Raw genomic sequence first — 11,459 nt, forward strand, 5'->3', positions numbered from 1 at the left:
AGAAAAAAAATATTTTCCGAAAAATGCAAATCAAGGGCATGGACTTTAAATAAGTCCGAAATTATACTGAGCGCGATCTCATTTGATTTCTTAACTGCTATTTGGATATTAACGGCGAATGCGGCCGAATTTTTGTTATATAAGAAAACTGCGGTGATTTCCACAGGGGCGAATATTTGGGAACATATTAACCGATTTGAGTTCGAAGTCAAAGGGCGGGCATTTTCTAATCGTCAATGTACCGGTTTCATTTGCGCGTATCGCCGCTTTCCGTACGAACGATGATTCGCGCGTAGTGATCAGTGGTCATCTTCGCACTCAATATAAATGTCCCTTAAAGACTCAATACCACTCTTGTTGTAACTGAATAATATGTCCCAATCTTTATTCTGGTCAACAAATTGTACTATTTTACAATATTCCAATTAATTGATGATACAAATTTCATCTTAACACACCTAATTTAAAAAATTAGAAAAATTCAACTAAATGATTTGAAAAGCCTGACGTAAAGCTTTTCAAATGTGAATTGGATTTAAAAATATTTTTGAACCCTCTAGACAAGTAAAATAGGATTTAATGGATAATTTACACAACAGGTAGGAGACTAACACATCTAGTACTTAGAATAAGGCTATTTTTTATTTTCTGGAGCTGTCAAGCCAGCAAGAGTGTTATTGTCCCTTTAAGATTGATAAATTTATTTTATATTCCAAAAAGATAAACTATCTTACCTTCGAAACTTGAAATAGCTCCAACACCACTTTCACGTGTCTTTTTTTTTTAAACCAGTTAAAAATTTAAGATTTGAATGTCACAGTTGAACAAAAAATGTTCCCTATGAATTTGTCGAATAACAATCCAAACAACATCAAAATGTTCTGCTACAAGACTCTATTTTCTCTGTTGAAGAATTATCCGTCATCTATTTCGTCACGAGCTAAGATAAAGTACGAAAAACAAAATTAAATGTGTTTCTGGCGGTATCAGTTGTTGATGATCACCCCAGTAGAGCTCGATATTCAATAAGATTTTTTCACACACCGAACCTCCACGAAGAAGGAATCGAACTGCAACAGAACTTTTACGAAGCTTGAAGTTGCTCCGTATAAGAAGATTTCAAAAGTTATTCCACAGTTGTATGGTTAGAATATGTAGCACGTGCTGTCACACTAGTCTAACGAGTGGCATATATAATATTCTATCTAGCGCGTGCTATAATGACAGAGAGAGAAGTCAGCTGACTTCAGTTCGTCTAGTTATTATTCTATATGCTGATAGATTTATATCGTTGTTGTGGCTTTTTCCGCTGGAGTTCCTTTCATAGCAATAACAAAGATGGACAATGAGCTCCCATGCAGTAGCTATGAAATATATAATGGGTTTAACATCCTACTGGAATAATGAAGACGGGTATAATAAGCCACGGGGCACCTTTTGCCCGGACACTGGCGCTACGGCCTACTCCTATATCATATTCCAGCAATCAAGGGATTTTTTACGTGCACCCCAATGTGTACACGGTCCTTGGTTTTTCAAAGCATCCAAACAACGATACGTTGTTCCTCGGCTAATGACAAAGGGCCTACGTCATATAGTGGGCTATGAGGGCAATTTTACCCAGACAGCGGAACTGCCGCCAACTTTTATATCGAATTCCAACTGTCAAGGGTTCTTTTATGCCAACGTCTACACTGGACCCCCCCCCCCCTCTCTCTCTCTCTCTCTCTCTCTCTCAGGGTTGTTGGATGGCCGAATGGTTGGCACGCGCGCTGTATCATAAGGCCTGTCATTGAGTCAACTGGCGTGGTTTCGAATCCCCGGTTGTACGTGACAAGGAGTAGGGTTGCCTGTCCAACCTCGCGGGTTTTCTCCGGGTCCTCCGGTTTCCTCCCACTGCTAAAGACCCATACGCGCAAGCGAATTATTGAAATAAAATTGAACCATGTGTTAGTCCCGAAAAGACCTAGTTTGTGTCGCGTGGATGTTAAACCCCATTTCTCTCTCTCTCTCGCTTCTCTCTCTCTCTATCTCTCTCTCTCTCTCCTTCCTGCCTAATCACGCTGGAGAATCTCAGCGTACTTTCTCGACCATCACCTAGATCGAACCGCAGAATCCCCAGAGGAGCTGACAATAGGAAAACAAATGAAATGGGGTTTAACGTACTTCTGTTCTGCACTGACAGGGCTAACAAAGACAGGACTGGCCGTAGGGGGTAAGGTGTATGGGTGAGCAGGCAGTAGGGGGTAGGGTGTGTTGTAGACGTGGATAGCGGACACGCCTTAAAACAGGTCGCTACGTCCGCCGTATGACCCATGCATTCTTTTCCTACTACATATCTTAGTAGCCTTGTGATCGTCTAGTATTTTCAATTGTCTTCTCTGACTTCCTTTCACGTTGTGTATTTTCTTCTTACTATCTCACCAGTAGTTAAGACGGTTATCTTCTCATTAGTTAAGAAGTTTGTCTTACCAGGAACAGCAATGGAACAGATCGTTTTTACATTTTATATCAAGCACTGGTTACATAAGATACAAGCATAGATTAAATTAAGCCATTCTCTAAATCCCATTCCACAGCGAGACCGCTGATAGAAATTGCTACATCTTTTCCCTCTGGAATGCTCAGAGATATGATAGATGTGTAGCTTTGTGTTTGGGCCTTCAATTATCTAACTGGTCAAATATGACGTAATTTATTATAATGATTGGTTGATTCAACTTTGGTTTGATTAGCCTAATGACACCAAAAACCACCCTTATAATATGGACAGTGGACATTTATCACCAGAAGTGTCACACATGTTATCTGGTAATATTTTGTTTTCACATACAACTAGTCCTGTTTTAGTTTTGTAAGCCTTTTTATGTGTATATCTGTCACTTATAATTTGAGTGAATTCGATCTGACTTCTCTACAATGCATGTTTGTGAACCCAATAATTAATTAAAGATATAATATAATGCTATTATTAATTTAAAGAGCAAAATTCTATCAATCTTACTAGTGTTTAACTTTTCAAATGTGACTGGAAGAATCTGACGAGATGATACTTAATTCAACTAATTCCAGTAGGGATCGAGTCTAATAATTGACATTTGACAAGCTTTGATTATATTTTTACTTGAAGGAAACCACACCGGGGATCTAAACTAATCATAGACTACGTCCTTCTGCCACGTTGCATTTAACTAACAATGTCAACATACTCACTTTAGGGAATAAAAAGATACTCTGAGCTTCTGATTTATTTAATCTGGTCTCATCTTTATTTATCAAACACAAGTATTTATTTTAAAATTTTGACATCTTCAATCCATAGATTCCAGAAACGTCAAAACCGCTTATCCGGACAAGTAACCTTGAGAATCCATTTTCGTTCCATTATAGGTCTACAGTGCATTACCCACGTGCTGTACATAATAACAAAAGATAAATTTCACCAACAGGTTATTTTTATGAAATAAAAAAGTCAGGTTTTATCCAGACCCCATATAATACAGTTTCCAGATGAAGAATGGCGGGTTTAAGTCGTCTGAAAACGTATCACGTATATTGAGTTACTTGCTCGGCCCTAAGGTTGATGATTTTAAGGACCTTTAACACAAAATTAAGCAGTTTTATTCTCTAAAATATAATCGAGACTGGTCCTTTAATCTCAAAAGTGGAGTGACCGAAACAAATTGCAAAAGAAACCAATGTAGTTTGGTTCAATTATACTTATATTAGACAACATCACACTCAAATTCGGCTGAAGTCGATCAAGGCGAAATGACGTAATTAGCATAACTCATTTTGGCGAAACCCAGTAAGTTACTGACAGTGATATCTCGTAACCATATTGCGTTGCAGTGGTGGGACAATAAATAGATTTTTATTAAAAGTTTACAATAAATAGTGGTAACAGAGGCGAAATGTTCCGAAAATAGCAAATTTGACCAAAACAATTTTAAGAAATGTATTTTTTACATGGTGCCGGCCATTTGTTTAAAATGGCTGCTCAATTTAGTAATAAAATGGTATTCTCCCCGTATATAACTAGTCACTATCTCAAAAGATATGACTTTTACTATTATCTGTTATATGGTTTTCGATGTCTCTGAATTTAAAAATAAATCTTGAAAATCCAACATGGCAGAAATTCAAAATGGCAGACTTTAAATTAATCGTTATTTTTTTTTTGTTGGATACGACTTGTAACAAGTTTATGAAAGTACACATTTAAACAACATTTAAATATGGTTTACCACCTGTAGCACTTTCCCCGCAAACTAAAAATAAATTGCTTATTGGATTTTTCGATTAAACGTAAACTATTAGACCAATATACCAATTATTAATTTATATGATAATTTATGATCTACCGTGTAATTCGGAAATTTGTAACACGTTTTAACATCATCTATGTTTCTACACGAACTAACAATAAATTGTTTATAGGACAAAACGGACCCCCTGTTTCGCAAGCCAGAAATGTATTCATTAAACCACCACGGCTCGCATAAAATATATTTTTCCTAGTATGTATAGATAGATATTATGTGTTCTATTCTATATACAACCATTTGTTCATTTGGATTATCATGTAGTATTTATCTACGTCAGTTCCCTGAATAAAACATTTCAAAGTTCCTATACCTCTTTCTTATGCCCCCCCCCCCCCGATGGTAGGGCCATATAAATATTTAATACCCTGTCAAATTTTCATACCATGACATCCTCTCGTTGTTAGGTTCTATTAAAGGAGCTCAGTCTCTAACTCAATATTTTCCAATAATTAGAAGTCAATATTGGTCCATTTAGTCCATATTAATGCTGTTATGTTGCCGTAAAAATGTCCTAATATCCAATATTTAAAGTGGCTTAGTCTCTAACTCAATATCATCCAAAGTCTTACACGCTGAAAACACGAATTATTTATCAAGTCAAATCAACATTGATGTTGTGATCTTACCAGGAAAAGATATTCTGATATCCAATATTTAAGACAAAATAACATTCGACCATTGGTACACGAATCGTGTACCATAGTGCGTTTCAGCGTCATTTGTAACAAGTGACCAAAAAGAACGAGGCTAGACATATTCCACAACTCCTGTCAAACGGTGACGCCATATCTTATAGGGAATAACCAGACGCTTGAAATTGCCATTCGGTTGAGACTCATGCCGTATTTTGCCGGACATAACTGATTAGAAATTACAGTAAAAACAGAATCGAATGAATGTAAATCAGTTTATATACATTCATATTACATTATTATATGCGTTGCGACCCATTTGAGTCAATTTCTAAGTTCCAAAATATTAGCGATTTAGTTCCTTTAAGATATCACCTCGGTGGAAGCGGACGTAAAATACAACTAACTCATCATCATTTAAGACACAATGAGTATTTTAAAATCCGTACACGAGTAGTGTACCCTATCGTTTCCGGTGCAAAAGGAATGAACAAGGAAAACATATCCTAAATTACAATTCGGCTTAATAGTAATGGCTGATTCACAAATGATAAAACGATAATAAAAAACCCGTGAAGAATAAGCTAATTAGGCGTAAAGGAGTATCCTTCAATATGGACTGTTCGCGTATTTAACCGAACATAATTGATTAGAAATTACAAATCTTTTTCTTTTAAATGAATATAAATCATTTTATATACACTCATATTAAATTAATATGTGTTTTTTTAGAGCCATTTATGGTGCCAAAGAATAGAGCCATACCATGACATACTCACATGGTGAGTTTCTATTAATAATACCATATATAATACCATCCTACTAAATTACCATGACATCCTGCCATGGTAAGGTCCTATTAATAATATGATATATAGTACCACCCTACTAAATTACCATGACATACTCACATGGTGAGGTTCTATTAATAATACCATATATAGTACCACCCTACTAAATTACCATGACATCATATCGTTGTAAGGTTCTATTCATAATACCATATATAGTACCACCCTACTAAATTACCATGACATCCTCCCATGGTAAGGGTCTATTAATAATACCATATATAGTACCACCCTACTAAATTACCATGACATCCTCTCGTTGTAAGGTTCTATTAATAATACCATATAAAGTACCACCCTAATAAATTACCATGACATCCTCCCATGGTAAGGGTCTATTAATAATACCATGTACCACCCTACTAAATTACCATGACATCCTCCCATGGTAAGGGTCTATTAATAATACCATGTACCACCCTACTAAATTACCATGACATCCTCCCATGGTAAGGGTCTATTAATAATACCATGTACCACCCTACTAAATTACCATGACATCCTCCCATGGTAAGGGTCTATTAATAATACCATGTACCACCCTACTAAATTACCATGACATGCTCTCGTTGTAAGGTTCTATTAATAATACCATATAAAGTACCACCCTAATAAATTACCATGACATCCTCTCGTTGTAAGGTTCTATTAATATTACCATATAAAGTACCACCGTAATAAATTACCATGACATCCTCTCGTTGTAATGCTCTATTAACAATACCATATAAAGTAACACTCTAATAAATTACCATGACATCCTCTCGTTGTAAAGGTTCTATTAATATATAGTAATACCCTACACAATTACCACGCCATCCTCCCATGGCAGGATTCTATTAATAATGCTACCCTACTAAATTACCATGACAATAAGAGTGACACGTCATGTGGTGTATGTATCACGATCACCTAGCCCCTGGGATTTCGTCTTATGAAATCATTTTGACGTCTGAAGATATAAATATATAATGTAATGTTTAAGACACTATATATCGCTTAATTAACTTCTGTCTAGTTCAGATATCAGATTGTAATTATATATCCACTAAGGTCTGTAAATACAGCTATCCGAAATGTGTGTGGTGGGGGGAGGGGGCTAAGGACCTAACGAGTGCGCTTTAGATCAAGGGTCTATAATGGGGTCAGTAAGCGTGGTTTCGATTCCCGGTAGGGCCTGACCAGCCTCGCGGATTGTCTTCTGGTCCTCCACTCTCCTCCCATTGCTAAACAACACTATTCGCATGCGAATTATTGAAATAAAATTGAACTATGCGTTGAAATAAAATTGAACCATGTGTTAGTCACGAAATGACCTAGTTTGTGTCGAGTTGACGTTAAATCCCATCTCTCTCTCTCTTGTTATTGAATTACAGTGTAATATAATTGAAGTATTGTTTTGACCAGATATTGAAGTCCAGTCCATCTTTAAGTCAGCATGAGTTAGTGGACACTGCCCTGACCGGATATTAACCGCGACGGGCACCTTGTTCTGTCTGATTACCAATCGACAACATCAAAGTCAATTCTTCATGACAAAGAAAACCTCATGTCATTGTCTAGTCAGATCGTTATTAAGTTACACCCGTGTCCCCTGTTGATTGGGAACCAATCTTAGATTTTATTTTGAAAAACATAACCTTGCGACTATGACATTTTTGAAAGTAAAACGATGGACGTGTATTGTATAAAATATTGTTGCTAGGGATTTTCCGGTGTGGCTTCATCTATAGCCCTTCAGATGGGACGAAAATCCAAGGCCCTGTATACACTATACACATAGGAGTTCACATAAAACGCCGCTTTCGGGTAAATGTGGGGGTAGGGGAAGTCGTAAAGGCACCGTCAACACAGACTACGTCATTTTGGGACTAAGATATAGTTCAATTTCTTGCGCTCCACTTGACGCGCCAGCCTTCTCGACACATCTTCCCAGGCATCAAATTGTGAGGACCCAGTATTTACAGAGCTATTATGGCGTCAGAGTTTACATAAAACGCCGCTTTCGGGTAAATGTGGGGATATGGGGGGCCGTCAACGCACAGTCAACACAAGCTATGTCATTTTGGGACTAAGATATAGTTCAATTGCTTGCGCTCCACTTGACACAACTTCTCGACACAACTTTCCAGACTTAAAATTGCTTATTTACAGAGCAATTTTGGCGTACAGATACAGGACTCCAATGTCTAAAATTTATAATCTTTCCTACAAAATGATTCTGTTGAATCATTTCTTATTTTATTTATCGAAATTCATATAAACGTTTCCCCTGGGGCGGCAATAAACCCCACGAACCATTGATTTATAATAGGCTTTTATCGGAAGATTAAATACAGTAAAGATTGTTTGGGGTATCATTATTTATGTTTGATCAGATGACCTCAAGGAAGGCGGGAAGGACAGTGACTGATATAACGTTCATTTGATTAAAAAGAACCACAAGGAAGACAGGTCCAGATCAGTGGTTCTCAACCCTTTTTTGCCAACGGCACACCTTAGAGCACATGAACAAATAGCGGCACACCTGGCTAAATATATATGAAAAATATTTTAAATTTTGCAAACTAAAAACATGGTAAGTCAGACGGAATATGACCGTAGACAAATACTAGTCATAGACACATAGAATGACAAACTAAATAAAGAAAAACACAGCTATGAACTTATCAGTAGACACCAGTGAATACTCAATTGGGGTGACGTGTTTTTTTCACACTTTCTTAGTGTGCAGTTTAAAATTTCGCGACACACTTCAAATAAAATACAGTCAAGCCCAATTGAAGAATACTGTAGATTAATACCGACAGACATTCTAAAAACATTTTGATTAACTCTATACGCCAGTGTTAATCCACCACGAGAACCGTGAGTTACGTGATCTGTTTGTTTTGTTCTTATTAAAATTCTGTTTTCTAGGATCTGTCCAAGTTGATTTAGAACCGATGCTGAGAATTATTTTAAATTTCCAGACAGAATTTGGTCAGATCTATTTCAGAAGGCCAACTGCAGTTTTCCTCAAGGTCACGAGATGTAACCAAAAAACAGAATGACATTTCACATACCAAGGGTGCAAAAGCGACATTTTTCTCTGAAAAATCTGTGTTGTGAGTATTTTCATCATAATTGTCGTGTGTCCTTGGATTTACTGACAATGTTCTCCTTGATGTAAAACCATTGTTACAATTCAGGAGTGGCGTAAGAAAATGAAATGAAATGGGGTTTAACGTCTTATTAACCGGTGTAATTAGGGCGGTGAGGGCAATTTCAAATTCCAACTGGTAAAGGGTCCTCAACGCCAATGTGTTTTTGGTCTCATTCGCACGTCCAGACACTGTTCCTTGTTAGGCTCCCATCCTGCTAGTGGGGTGGTGGGGTCCTGCTAGTGGGTTGATTGGGTCATGCTAGTGGGGTGGTGGGGTCCTGCTAGTGGGTTGATGGGGTCCTGCTAGTGGAGTGGTGGGGTCCTGCTAGTGGGGTGGTGGGGTCCTGCTAGTGGAGTGGTGGGATCCTGCTAGTGGGGTGGTGGGGTCCTGCTAGTGGAGTGGTGGGGTCCTGCTAGTGGGGTGGTGGGGTCCTGCTAGTGGAGTGGTGGGATCCTGCTAGTGGGGTGGTGGGGTCCTGCTAGTGGAGTGGTGGGATCCTGCTAGTGGGGTGGTGGGGTCCTGCTTGTGGAGTGGTGGGGTCCTGCTAGTGGGGTGGTGGGGTCCTGCTAGTGGGTTGGTGGGGTCCTGCTAATGGAGTAGTGGGGTGGTGGGGTTTTGAGTGAGCTTGAGCGTGAGATCGGTCATTGAGTCAAGTGGCGTTGTTCTCAATCCTACACTTACACCCGACAAGGAGTATAGTGGCCTGCCTAACCACTCCCCCCCCCACCCTTCTTGCACTGGAATTATTGCGATAAGGATAGACCATATATATATGTTAGTCCCGATATAACCTGGTTTGTGTTCAGTGGGTTTTATACCTCGTAGGTAATCAATGACCGAGATTTTATCAATCGAGGTAGTAAGCGAGCGATCTTGAGAAATTAGAGGGATGGCAACCTAAAATCCTTTAGTCGAGTTGGATAACGCGTTCGTTTTAGATCATAAGGTCTGTCAGTGGGTTAAATGGTGTGGTCTTGATCCCACACTTGTACGTGACCAAGAGTAACGTCGACTGCTTAGGGATTATGCTTAGTTAATTCTGTCAGTGGTGCAGGACGGGGGGGCCTGTGGGTTAGGGTTCGGATGGGCTAAAAATCAAGGTCTCGTGTACACATTGGTGTGTACGTAAAAGATCACATGGCAATTGGAATTCGATAAAAGAGTAGAGAGAGAGAGAAGAGGGAGAGAGGGAGAGAGAGAGAAGACTATTGACCTAATGCGCAGGCATAAACCATTCGATCACTGCCCTCCCTCCCCCCGACCATATAAATATAGTGTCATTAACTAATGTGACTGCAGAAAAAAAAATGTTTTGAAATTTAAAGGCTCATATATTTTATTTGGTTTATGCACTTCTTGTAAAGAGTTTCGTATGATTGGAGCAGTAGAGGTAAACGTATGGATGGTTACGGGTATTGTTAGTAGTCCAGTGGCACAAGGCCCCAAGGGTGGGTGTGGGTGTGTGTGTGTGTGTGTGTGTCTGGCGGCGGGGGAAGGGGGGTGCATCGCCACCCGAGAGTAGAATTTATGGGACCTAGTATTTACAGATATCGATTCTGGGTGGTGATTAGGTGGGGTGCTTTTCCGTGATACAGGGGTCCAATATCTAATAGTAAGTGCAGGGGGACTGCACCGCACATAATTTACACAAAACAAATATACGGACAAGACATATTACCCACAATTCAAATAAAGTGAATGGATCCGGGGGCTAGCCGTAAGCGTCCACTGAACTGTACAGTCCCGGGCCTGTAGTGACACAGGCTTCATTCAAATTTGAAAACAATCAGGAATCAAACCCAGAGAAAATTTTTGGTTAAAAAAAGACATCTTTCGTACAAAATGATTCTGTTGAACTCTTTCTTATTTGAATTATCGAATGTCATATAAACGTTTCCTCTGGGGAGGCAATAAACCCCACGAACATTTGATTTATAATAGGCTTTTATCGGATGATTAAATCTTAAAGGACAGTAAGGACAGTAACTGATATAACGTTCATTTGATTAAAACGGGCCAAGTCACGAGGAAGACAGGTCTAGATCAATACACACATTCTGAAAAACTATTTTATTAAAGTAATTGAAAGTTTATTCAAATAAAATACTCAAGCCCAATTGAAGACTACTGCAAATTAATACCGGCCGACATTCTAAAAACCATTTTTTTATTAACTATACGCCAGTGTAAATCCACCACGAGAACCGTGAGTTACGTGATCTGTTTGTTTTGTTCTTATTATAATTCTGTTTTTTCTAGGATCTGTCCAAGATGATTTAGAACCGATGCTGGGAATTATTTTATCATTTCCAGACAGAACTTGGTCAGATCTATTTTAGAAGGCCACCTGCAGATTCCCACAAGGTCACGAGATGTAACCGAAGAACAGAATGAAATTTCACAAACCAAGGGTGTAAAAACGGCCATTTTTCGCTGAAAAATCTGTGTTGTGAGTATTTTCATTATTTTTGTCATGTGGTCTGAGTATTTTCACCATCTTTG

This window comes from Patella vulgata, chromosome 3 (assembly GCF_932274485.2).
Source record: "Patella vulgata chromosome 3, xgPatVulg1.2, whole genome shotgun sequence".
Classification (NCBI taxonomy): Eukaryota; Metazoa; Mollusca; class Gastropoda; family Patellidae; genus Patella; species Patella vulgata.